Below are 12745 nucleotides of genomic sequence, written 5' to 3' on the forward strand. Positions count from 1 at the left end.
GTATCTGGCAGCTCTCCCTCCTTCCCCTCGTCCCTCCCTCTGGCTGCAGCATGTAAATGTGCTGGGGGTTGGAGCCCGGCTCCTTTCTGCTCTGGTCTCCGGCAGGACTGAGGGGCCCGTTGGAGCACCGGTTCTCTGCAGCACCCTGGACTCCCCGCCACAGACCCGGGAACCAGCTCTCTCTCGGCTCCCCCCCCTGGCTGCAGCGCAGGTACAAATATTTCACATGGAAGGTCATTTTTAGACTCTCAATCCCAGCAGTTTCCTCTCAAAGCAGAAAGCGTTGGCTTCTCTTCTCTTCTCTACTGGATCGCTGCAGTTTTGCTGGCTGGTTTCTCACTTTTTCTTGGCTGATTTTACAGTTCCAGAGTGTTTTAGTGGCTCATTATTCATAATAACATGAGTTTGGATGTGAGAGGGCTTCTCTTCCTGTCAAGGATTTGGAGTGTGGTTGTTGCTGGAAGGTCAGCTCCTCGTACTGCGTGGGTCGGGGAAGCATCTTAATCAAACTTGATTTGGTTTCCAGCATCACTTGAGCTGTGGAAAGATAAACGCTGGGCGTTTTAGGAGCTATTGAAGAGCGTTCTGGCTGAAACTGGAGACTCGTCTGATTCATAGACCGCAGCAGTCGTCCAGACTAGTTCTCTGGTTCTGGTTTGAACCTTTACAGGAGTCGGAAACGCGGATCATCGTGTTCCACATCGATGTAGAGTGTTACTGTGAATCCCCCCCCGACACCTAACTAGTCCTGGTTTAAGTTACTAGTCCTGGTTTCAGTTACTAGTCCTGGTTCCACTTTACTAGTCCTGGTTTCAGATCTACTAGTCCTGGTTTCAGTTACTAGTCCTGGTTCCACTTTACTAGTCCTGGTTTCAGATCTACTAGTCCTGGTTTCAGTTCTACTAGTCCTGGTTTCAGTTACTAGTCCTGGTTTCAGTTACTAGTCCTGGTTTCAGATCTACTAGTCCTGGTTTCAGTTACTAGTCCTGGTTCCACTTTACTAGTCCTGGTTTCAGTTCTACTAGTCCTGGTTTCAGATCTACTAGTCCTGGTTTCAGTTACTAGTCCTGGTTTCAGTTACTAGTCCTGGTTTCAGCTCTACTAGTCCTGGTTTCAGTTCTACTAGTCCTGGTTTCAGTTACTAGTCCTGGTTTCGGTTACTAGTCCTGGTTTCGGTTCTACTAGTCCTGGTTTCAGTTACTAGTCCTGGTTTCAGTTACTAGTCCTGGTTTCAGTTCTACTAGTCCTGGTTTCAGTTACTAGTCCTGGTTTTAGTTACTAGTCCTGGTTTCAGCTCTACTAGTCCTGGTTTCAGTTCTACTAGTCCTGGTTTCAGTTACTAGTCCTGGTTTCAGATCTACTAGTCCTGGTTTCAGATCTACTAGTCCTGGTTTCAGATCTACTAGTCCTGGTTTCAGTTACTAGTCCTGGTTTCAGTTCTACTAGTCCTGGTTTCAGATCTACTAGTCCTGGTTTCAGTTACTAGTCCTGGTTTAAACTCTACTAGTCCTGTTTTCAGTTCTACTAGTCCTGGTTTCAGCTCTACTAGTCCTGGTTTCAGTTACTAGTCCTGGTTTCAGATCTACTAGTCCTGGTTTCAGGTCTACTAGTCCTGGTTTCAGTTACTAGTCCTGGTTTCAGATCTACTAGTCCTGGTTTCAGTTCTAATAGTCCTGGTTTCAGTTACTAGTCCTGGTTTCAGTTACTAGTCCTGGTTTCAGTTACTAGTCCTGGTTTCAGTTCTACTAGTCCTGGTTTCAGCTCTACTAGTCCTGGTTTCAGTTCTACTAGTCCTGGTTTCAGTTCTACTAGTCCTGGTTTCGGTTACTAGTCCTGGTTTCGGTTACTAGTCCTGGTTCCAGTTCTACTAGTCCTGGTTTCAGATCTACTAGTCCTGGTTTCAGTTACTAGTCCTGGTTTCAGTTACTAGTCCTGGTTTCAGTTCTACTAGTCCTGGTTTCAGTTCTACTAGTCCTGGTTTCAGTTCTACTAGTCCTGGTTTCAGTTACTAGTCCTGGTTTCAGTTCTACTAGTCCTGGTTTCAGTTACTAGTCCTGATTTCAGTTCTACTAGTCCTGGTTTCAGTTAATAGTCCTGGTTTCAGATCTACTAGTCCTGGTTTCAGTTACTAGTCCTGGTTTCAGGTCTACTAGTCCTGGTTTCAGTTACTAGTCCTGGTTTCAGTTCTACTAGTCCTGGTTTCAGTTCTACTAGTCCTGGTTTCAGATCTACTAGTCCTGGTTTCAGTTACTAGTCCTGGTTTTAGTTACTAGTCCTGGTTTCAGTTCTACTAGTCCTGGTTTCAGTTACTAGTCCTGGTTTCTACTAGTCCTGGTTTCAGGTCTACTAGTCCTGGTTTCAGTTACTAGTCCTGGTTTCAGTTCTACTAGTCCTGGTTTCAGTTACTAGTCCTGGTTTCAGTTCTACTAGTCCTGGTTTCAGTTACTAGTCCTGGTTTCAGGTCTACTAGTCCTGGTTTCAGATCTACTAGTCCTGGTTTCAGTTCTACTAGTCCTGGTTTCAGTTACTAGTCCTGGTTTCAGTTCTACTAGTCCTGGTTTCAGTTACTAGTCCTGGTTTCAGTTCTACTAGTCCTGGTTTCAGTTCTACTAGTCCTGGTTTCAGATCTACTAGTCCTGGTTTCAGCTCTACTAGTCCTGGTTTCAGTTCTACTAGTCCTGGTTTCAGATCTACTAGTCCTGGTTTCAGCTCTACTAGTCCTGGTTTCAGTTCTACTAGTCCTGGTTTCAGATCTACTAGTCCTGGTTTCAGCTCTACTAGTCCTGGTTTCAGTTCTACTAGTCCTGGTTTCAGTTCTACTAGTCCTGGTTTCAGCTCTACTAGTCCTGGTTTCAGTTTTACTAGTCCTGGTTTCTACTAGTCCTGGTTTCAGTTCTACTAGTCCTGGTTTCAGATCTACTAGTCCTGGTTTCAGTTCTACTAGTCCTGGTTTCAGGTCTACTAGTCCTGGTTTCAGTTCTACTAGTCCTGGTTTCAGATCTACTAGTCCTGGTTCCAGTTCTACTAGTCCTGGTTTCAGTTCTACTAGTCCTGGTTTCAGTTCTACTAGTCCTGGTTTCAGATCTACTAGTCCTGGTTCCAGTTCTACTAGTCCTGGTTTCAGTTCTACTAGTCCTGGTTTCAGCTCTACTAGTCCTGGTTTCAGATCTACTAGTCCTGGTTTCAGTTACTAGTCCTGGTTTCAGATCTACTAGTCCTGGTTTCTACTAGTCCTGGTTTAAGTTACTAGTCCTGGTTTAAGTTACTAGTCCTGGTTTCAGGTCTACTAGTCCTGGTTTCAGTTACTAGTCCTGGTTTCAGTTCTACTAGTCCTGGTTTCTACTAGTCCTGGTTTCAGTTCTACTAGTCCTGGTTCCAGTTCTACTAGTCCTGGTTTCAGTTCTACTAGTCCTGGTTTCAGTTCTACTAGTCCTGGTTTCAGCTCTACTAGTCCTGGTTTCAGTTACTAGTCCTGGTTTCAGATCTACTAGTCCTGGTTTCAGTTACTAGTCCTGGTTTCAGCTCTACTAGTCCTGGTTTCAGATCTACTAGTCCTGGTTTCAGTTCTACTAGTCCTGGTTTCTACTAGTCCTGGTTTCAGTTCTACTAGTCCTGGTTTCAGTTACTAGTCCTGGTTTCAGTTCTACTAGTCCTGGTTTCAGTTCTACTAGTCCTGGTTTCAGTTACTAGTCCTGGTTTCAGTTCTACTAGTCCTGGTTTCAACTCTACTAGTCCTGGTTTCAGTTCTACTAGTCCTGGTTTCAGTTCTACTAGTCCTGGTTTCAGATCTACTAGTCCTGGTTTCAGTTCTACTAGTCCTGGTTTCAGTTCTACTAGTCCTGGTTTCAGTTTTACTAGTCCTGGTTTCAGATCTACTAGTCCTGGTTTCAGTTACTAGTCCTGGTTTCAGTTACTAGTCCTGGTTTCAGTTCTACTAGTCCTGGTTTCAGATCTACTAGTCCTGGTTTCAGTTACTAGTCCTGGTTTCAGTTCTACTAGTCCTGGTTTCAGTTACTAGTCCTGGTTTCAGTTACTAGTCCTGGTTTCAGTTCTACTAGTCCTGGTTTCAGATCTACTAGTCCTGGTTTCAGTTACTAGTCCTGGTTTAAGTTACTAGTCCTGGTTTCAGTTCTACTAGTCCTGGTTTCTACTAGTCCTGGTTTCTGTTCTACTAGTCCTGGTTTCAGTTCTACTAGTCCTGGTTTCAGTTACTAGTCTTTGTTTCAGTTCTACTAGTCCTGGTTTCAGTTCTACTAGTCCTGGTTTCAGGTCTACTAGTCCTGGTTTCAGGTCTACTAGTCCTGGTTTCAGTTCTACTAGTCCTGGTTTCAGTTCTACTAGTCCTGGTTTCAGTTTTACTAGTCCTGGTTTCAGATCTACTAGTCCTGGTTTCAGTTACTAGTCCTGGTTTCAGTTCTACTAGTCCTGGTTTCAGATCTACTAGTCCTGGTTTCAGTTACTAGTCCTGGTTTCAGTTACTAGTCCTGGTTTCAGTTATACTAGTCCTGGTTTCAGTTACTAGTCCTGCTTTCAGCTCTACTAGTCCTGGTTTCTACTAGTCCTGGTTTCAGTTCTACTAGTCCTGGTTTCAGATCTACTAGTCCTGGTTTCAGTTCTACTAGTCCTGGTTTCAGGTCTACTAGTCCTGGTTTCAGTTCTACTAGTCCTGGTTTCAGATCTACTAGTCCTGGTTCCAGTTCTACTAGTCCTGGTTTCAGTTCTACTAGTCCTGGTTTCAGTTCTACTAGTCCTGGTTTCAGATCTACTAGTCCTGGTTCCAGTTCTACTAGTCCTGGTTTCAGTTCTACTAGTCCTGGTTTCAGCTCTACTAGTCCTGGTTTCAGATCTACTAGTCCTGGTTTCAGTTACTAGTCCTGGTTTCAGATCTACTAGTCCTGGTTTCTACTAGTCCTGGTTTAAGTTACTAGTCCTGGTTTCAGGTCTACTAGTCCTGGTTTCAGTTACTAGTCCTGGTTTCAGTTCTACTAGTCCTGGTTTCTACTAGTCCTGGTTTCAGTTCTACTAGTCCTGGTTCCAGTTCTACTAGTCCTGGTTTCAGTTCTACTAGTCCTGGTTTCAGTTCTACTAGTCCTGGTTTCAGCTCTACTAGTCCTGGTTTCAGTTACTAGTCCTGGTTTCAGATCTACTAGTCCTGGTTTCAGTTACTAGTCCTGGTTTCAGCTCTACTAGTCCTGGTTTCAGATCTACTAGTCCTGGTTTCAGTTCTACTAGTCCTGGTTTCAGTTCTACTAGTCCTGGTTTCTACTAGTCCTGGTTTCAGTTCTACTAGTCCTGGTTTCAGTTACTAGTCCTGGTTTCAGTTCTACTAGTCCTGGTTTCAGTTCTACTAGTCCTGGTTTCAGTTACTAGTCCTGGTTTCAGTTCTACTAGTCCTGGTTTCAGTTCTACTAGTCCTGGTTTCAGTTCTACTAGTCCTGGTTTCAGATCTACTAGTCCTGGTTTCAGTTCTACCAGTCCTGGTTTCAGTTCTACTAGTCCTGGTTTCAGTTTTACTAGTCCTGGTTTCAGATCTACTAGTCCTGGTTTCAGTTACTAGTCCTGGTTTCAGTTACTAGTCCTGGTTTCAGTTCTACTAGTCCTGGTTTCAGATCTACTAGTCCTGGTTTCAGTTACTAGTCCTGGTTTCAGTTACTAGTCCTGGTTTCAGTTCTACTAGTCCTGGTTTCAGTTACTAGTCCTGGTTTCAGTTACTAGTCCTGGTTTCAGTTCTACTAGTCCTGGTTTCAGATCTACTAGTCCTGGTTTCAGTTACTAGTCCTGGTTTAAGTTACTAGTCCTGGTTTCAGTTCTACTAGTCCTGGTTTCTACTAGTCCTGGTTTCTGTTCTACTAGTCCTGGTTTCAGTTCTACTAGTCCTGGTTTCAGTTACTAGTCTTGGTTTCAGTTCTACTAGTCCTGGTTTCAGTTCTACTAGTCCTGGTTTCAGGTCTACTAGTCCTGGTTTCAGGTCTACTAGTCCTGGTTTCAGTTCTACTAGTCCTGGTTTCAGTTCTACTAGTCCTGGTTTCAGTTTTACTAGTCCTGGTTTCAGATCTACTAGTCCTGGTTTCAGTTACTAGTCCTGGTTTCAGTTACTAGTCCTGGTTTCAGTTCTACTAGTCCTGGTTTCAGATCTACTAGTCCTGGTTTCAGTTACTAGTCCTGGTTTCAGTTATACTAGTCCTGGTTTCAGTTACTAGTCCTGCTTTCAGCTCTACTAGTTCTGGTTTCTACTAGTCCTGGTTTCAGTTACTAGTCCTGGTTTCAGGTCTACTAGTCGTGGTTTCAGATCTACTAGTCCTGGTTTCAGTTCTACTAGTCCTGGTTTCAGTTTTACTAGTCCTGGTTTCAGATCTACTAGTCCTGGTTTCAGTTACTAGTCCTGGTTTCAGTTACTAGTCCTGGTTTCAGTTCTACTAGTCCTGGTTTCAGATCTACTAGTCCTGGTTTCAGTTACTAGTCCTGGTTTTAGTTACTAGTCCTGGTTTCAGTTCTACTAGTCCTGGTTTCTACTAGTCCTGGTTTCAGTTCTACTAGTCCTGGTTTCAGTTACTAGTCCTGGTTTCTACTAGTCCTGGTTTCAGTTCTACTAGTCCTGGTTTCAGTTACTAGTCCTGGTTTCAGTTCTACTAGTCCTGGTTTCAGTTACTAGTCCTGGTTTCAGATCTACTAGTCCTGGTTTCAGTTACTAGTCCTGGTTTCAGTTCTACTAGTCCTGGTTTCAGTTCTACTAGTCCTGGTTTCAGCTCTACTAGTCCTGGTTCCAGTTCTACTAGTCCTGGTTTCAGCTCTACTAGTCCTGGTTTCAGTTACTAGTCCTGGTTCCAGTTCTACTAGTCCTGGTTTCAGTTCTACTAGTCCTGGTTTCAGCTCTACTAGTCCTGGTTCCAGTTCTACTAGTCCTGGTTTCAGCTCTACTAGTCCTGGTTTCAGTTACTAGTCCTGGTTCCAGTTCTACTAGTCCTGGTTTCAGATCTACTAGTCCTGGTTTCAGTTACTAGTCCTGGTTTCAGATCTACTAGTCCTGGTTTCTACTAGTCCTGGTTTCAGGTCTACTAGTCCTGGTTTCAGTTACTAGTCCTGGTTTCAGTTCTACTAGTCCTGGTTTCTACTAGTCCTGGTTTCAGTTCTACTAGTCCTGGTTCCAGTTCTACTAGTCCTGGTTTCAGTTCTACTAGTCCTGGTTTCAGTTCTACTAGTCCTGGTTTCAGCTCTACTAGTCCTGGTTTCAGTTACTAGTCCTGGTTTCAGATCTACTAGTCCTGGTTTCAGTTACTAGTCCTGGTTTCAGTTCTACTAGTCCTGGTTTCAGATCTACTAGTCCTGGTTTCAGTTCTACTAGTCCTGGTTTCTACTAGTCCTGGTTTCAGTTCTACTAGTCCTGGTTTCAGTTACTAGTCCTGGTTTCAGTTCTACTAGTCCTGGTTTCAGTTCTACTAGTCCTGGTTTCAGTTACTAGTCCTGGTTTCAGTTCTACTAGTCCTGGTTTCAGTTCTACTAGTCCTGGTTTCAGATCTACTAGTCCTGGTTTCAGTTCTACTAGTCCTGGTTTCAGTTTTACTAGTCCTGGTTTCAGATCTACTAGTCCTGGTTTCAGTTACTAGTCCTGGTTTCAGTTACTAGTCCTGGTTTCAGTTCTACTAGTCCTGGTTTCAGTTACTAGTCTTGCTTTCAGCTCTACTAGTTCTGGTTTCTACTAGTCCTGGTTTCAGTTACTAGTCCTGGTTTCAGGTCTACTAGTCCTGGTTTCAGATCTACTAGTCCTGGTTTCAGTTCTAGTAGTCCTGGTTTCAGTTTTACTAGTCCTGGTTTCAGATCTACTAGTCCTGGTTTCAGTTACTAGTCCTGGTTTCAGTTACTAGTCCTGGTTTCAGTTCTACTAGTCCTGGTTTCAGATCTACTAGTCCTGGTTTCAGTTACTAGTCCTGGTTTAAGTTACTAGTCCTGGTTTCAGTTCTACTAGTCCTGGTTTCTACTAGTCCTGGTTTCAGTTCTACTAGTCCTGGTTTCAGTTCTACTAGTCCTGGTTTCAGTTACTAGTCTTGGCTTCAGTTCTACTAGTCCTGGTTTCAGTTCTACTAGTCCTGGTTTCAGGTCTACTAGTCCTGGTTTCAGGTCTACTAGTCCTGGTTTCAGTTCTACTAGTCCTGGTTTCAGTTCTACTAGTCCTGGTTTCAGTTTTACCTGTCCTGGTTTCAGATCTACTAGTCCTGGTTTCAGTTACTAGTCCTGGTTTCAGTTACTAGTCCTGGTTTCAGTTCTACTAGTCCTGGTTTCAGATCTACTAGTCCTGGTTTCAGTTACTAGTCCTGGTTTCAGTTACTAGTCCTGGTTTCAGTTATACTAGTCCTGGTTTCAGTTACTAGTCCTGCTTTCAGCTCTATTAGTTCTGGTTTCTACTAGTCCTGGTTTCAGTTACTAGTCCTGGTTTCAGGTCTACTAGTCCTGGTTTCAGATCTACTAGTCCTGGTTTCAGTTCTACTAGTCCTGGTTTCAATTTTACTAGTCCTGGTTTCAGATCTACTAGTCCTGGTTTCAGTTACTAGTCCTGGTTTCAGTTACTAGTCCTGGTTTCAGTTCTACTAGTCCTGGTTTCAGATCTACTAGTCCTGGTTTCAGTTACTAGTCCTGGTTTTAGTTACTAGTCCTGGTTTCAGTTCTACTAGTCCTGGTTTCTACTAGTCCTGGTTTCAGTTCTACTAGTCCTGGTTTCAGTTACTAGTCCTGGTTTTAGTTACTAGTCCTGGTTTCAGTTCTACTAGTCCTGGTTTCAGTTACTAGTCCTGGTTTCAGTTCTACTAGTCCTGGTTTCAGTTACTAGTCCTGGTTTCAGATCTACTAGTCCTGGTTTCAGTTACTAGTCCTGGTTTCAGTTCTACTAGTCCTGGTTTCAGTTCTACTAGTCCTGGTTTCAGCTCTACTAGTCCTGGTTCCAGTTCTACTAGTCCTGGTTTCAGCTCTACTAGTCCTGGTTTCAGTTACTAGTCCTGGTTTCAGTTCTACTAGTCCTGGTTTCAGCTCTACTAGTCCTGGTTTCAGTTACTAGTCCTGGTTTTAACTAGTCCTGGTTCTTTAAAGGAGCTTTATGTAAGAGCAATAATAAAACGAATCATAAAATGACCCCGATATGTCAACAGACATTTAAAAATCATGTTCATTTCAAATACTTATGTCACTGACAACAGCACTCAAGCCAGGATATTCCAGTTTAAAAAGAGGAGTTGCAGCCCTCAACTGATGTTTATGTTGTCATTTTTTGTTTTGGCCTGAAGCTCCACCCTCCACCTATCTCCCAATCACCAAGTCAGTATTGTTTCTGAAGCTCCACCCTCCACCTATCTCCCAATCACCAAGTCAGTATTGTTTCTGAAGCTCCACCCTCCACCTATCTCCCAATCACCAAGTCAGTATTGTTTCTGAAGCTCCACCCTCCACCTATCTCCCAATCACCAAGTCAGTATTGTTTCTGAAGCTCCACCTCCACCTATCTCCCAATCACCAAGTCAGTATTGTTTCTGAAGCTCCACCTATCTCCCAATCACCAAGTCAGTATTGTTTCTGAACCTCCACCCTCCACCTATCTCCCAATCACCAAGTCAGTATTGTTTCTGAAGCTCCACCCTCCACCTATCTCCCAATCACCAAGTCAGTATTGTTTCTGAAGCTCCACCCTCCACCTATCTCCCAATCACCAAGTCAGTATTGTTTCTGAAGCTCCACCCTCCACCTATCTCCCAATCACCAAGTCAGTATTGTTTCTGAAGCTCCACCCTCCACCTATCTCCCAATCACCAAGTCAGTATTGTTTCTGAAGCTCCACCCTCCACCTATCTCCCAATCACCAAGTCAGTATTGTTTCTGAAGCTCCACCCTCCACCTATCTCCCAATCACTAAGTCAGTATTGTTTCTGAAGCTCCACCCTCCACCTATCTCCCAATCACCAAGTCAGTATTGTTTCTGAAGCTCCACCCTCCACCTATCTCCCAATCACCAAGTCAGTATTGTTTCTGAAGCTCCACCCTCCACCTATCTCCCAATCACCAAGTCAGTAATGTTTCTGAAGCTCCACCCTCCACCTATCTCCCAATCACCAAGTCAGTATTGTTTCTGAAGCTCCACCCTCCACCTATCTCCCAATCACCAAGTCAGTATTGTTTCTGAAGCTCCACCCTCCACCTATCTCCCAATCACCAAGTCAGTATTGTTTCTGAAGCTCCACCCTCCACCTATCTCCCAATCACCAAGTCAGTATTGTTTCTGAAGCTCCACCCTCCACCTATCTCCCAATCACCAAGTCAGTATTGTTTCTGAAGCTCCACCCTCCACCTATCTCCCAATCACCAAGTCAGTATTGTTTCTGAAGCTCCACCCTCCACCAATCTCCCAATCACCAAGTCATTATTGTTTCTGAAGCTCCACCCTCCACCTATCTCCCAATCACCAAGTCAGTATTGTTTCTGAAGCTCCACCCTCCACCTATCTCCCAATCACCAAGTCACTATTGTTTCTGAAGCTCCACCCTCCACCTATCTCCCAATCACCAAGTCAGTATTGTTTCTGAAGCTCCACCCTCCACCTATCTCCCAATCACCAAGTCCGTATTGTTTCGGCATCCGGGTTGCCAGCTCGGCTCTAATTATGGCAGCCATGGCAGCCTACGTTCCTGCTGCATTCTGCAGCCTACCTGGCAACCTCTGGTCGGGGGGAGGAGGGGGAGGGTACACGCCGCTCAACAATATTTTGAAAGTGACTGCAATACCAGTTTTGGACATTTCTTACAGATGGCTCCTTTAAGGCCTTAAAGACTTAAAAAAAGAAACTTTCTGAGACCCTGCAGAGCTGTAAATGTAAATGTTCCCAGAAACTTGTGTTGATCAGAAACTGCTTCAGACTGTATCTCGTTATCAATCAATCAATCAATCAATCAATCAATCAATCAATCAATCAATCAATCAATCAATCAATCAATCAATCAATCAAAAATGAATTAAAAACTTTTTTTTCGAACATGCTAAAAAAAAATATATATATATATTTAAACCAAAGAACAATAGTTAAATAATAATCATTTAAAAATACAGTATAATACAAATCATAACAATCATAATCAAAAACATGCCTCATTGGCTTTTTTTTATTTTTTATCCTTTTTTTTCAATCAATCAATCAATCAATCAATCAATCAATCAATCAATCAATCAATCAATCAATCAATCAATCAATCAATCAATCAATCAAATGTTATTTATTTAGCACCTTTCATCCAGGTACATGAAATACAAAGTGCTTAACATTTTGACTGAAAAAAAAGCACAATAAAAACAAAAATAAAATAAAAACTGGGAGACCAATGCACACTGATGTACAATATAGTTCATTAAAATGTAATAATGATAAACGTTCAAGAATTAAGGCTAAAAAATAACCAGTCCACAACAATAAAATATAACAATAATAAAAACATTACAAGAAATGGATAAATAAATAAAACAAATACCTCTAAAAAATGTTAAACAGAATAAAATTATAAAATTTGGTGCTACATGAAAACCAGGCCAAAGAGGTTAGTTTTTCCTCTCAGATATCGGAGACACAGAGAAAGGAGTGAAGGCTGACGGGAAACTTGGCTCAGGGCGACATCTGGTTGCCGTGGCAACGTGAGGCTGCACCAGCGCATGTGGTGAATTATAATTCTGATGTTTATTGAGGGTTCAGCTAATGCAAATATCTGTATTTAGGTCGTTCATTGACGGCAAAGTATTAAACTGCTATATTTAAGTAGAAGTACCACTAAACAGGAAAAAACACTCAAATAGAACTTAAAGTATCTCATATACCTTAATGTTAAATAGTTGCTTTTTAATATTCTTAAAGTGTAAAAAATAGCAGTCAGTTTTAAAGCTTAGTATTTTTATCTATGTACATACAGCTGATTCTACGGAAGAGTATTAGGGCCAGGCAGGAGAAAAATAAAAATAATATTTTAGAGGAGGAAGATTTTTTTTTCATTATGCACTTCCAGAAAAAAGTTGAAAAAAAAGTCGAAATTTCGAGAAAAAAGTCTAAATGTATTTCAACTTTATTCACGAAATTTCAACTTTATTCACGAAATTCCGACTTTATTCACGAAATTTCGACTTTATTCTTGAAATTGTATTTGAGCATTAATCTCGACTTTTTGACTTTTTTCTCAACATTTCGACTTTTTTCTCGACATTTCGACTTTTTTCTCGACATTTTGACTTTTTTCTCGACATTTCGACTTTTTTCTCAACATTTCGATTTTTTCTAGTCATTTCGGCTTTTTCTCGTCATTTTGACTTTTTTCTCAGAGTGCATAATGAAAAGAAATCTTCCCCTCTGAAATATTTTTTCTGGCCCTGATACTCTTTCCGAAACAAACAGCATGTTTCAACCAGCCCCCGGGTCTCGCACTCAGAAGGCACGCCGATTTTTTCCAGTGGCCAGCCGCGGTACTGCAACAAAAAATCCCATGTGGCCCAGAAAGCTTTTTTCCCATAGACCGCAATAGTAAAAGAGAAGCCTCTAAAACTTTTCACAGGAACCACCAGCTGTAATCACCGGCAATTACTAATCTTTGCATTCTATATTTTTAAGTCATGGACTTTATATCTGTCAAAAATGTTTTATAACGGCCAGAAAAGTCAAAGAAAAGTCTCTTTCTGGGCGTGACGTCACGGCTGACGTCACAGCCGTGTCCGTGCATTCCACGATGTTTATATT

The 12745-nt window shown here is 42.4% G+C and overlaps 1 protein-coding gene across 1 annotated transcript in view; it reads left to right on the plus strand.

Moving 5' to 3' along the window:
* The first annotated feature begins 100 nt into the window (after positions 1–100).
* Positions 101–12745, plus strand: part of LOC133444525 (aggrecan core protein-like) — a 65655-nt gene continuing 53010 nt past the window's right edge. Inside the window, exon 1 of the mRNA XM_061722364.1 lies at positions 101–211. The gene's annotated coding sequence lies outside the window, so the exon portion shown is untranslated. The remainder of the gene's footprint in view (positions 212–12745) is intronic.

Source organism: Cololabis saira, chromosome 5 (genome assembly GCF_033807715.1).
Source record: "Cololabis saira isolate AMF1-May2022 chromosome 5, fColSai1.1, whole genome shotgun sequence".
Lineage (NCBI taxonomy): Eukaryota > Metazoa > Chordata > Actinopteri > Beloniformes > Belonidae > Cololabis > Cololabis saira.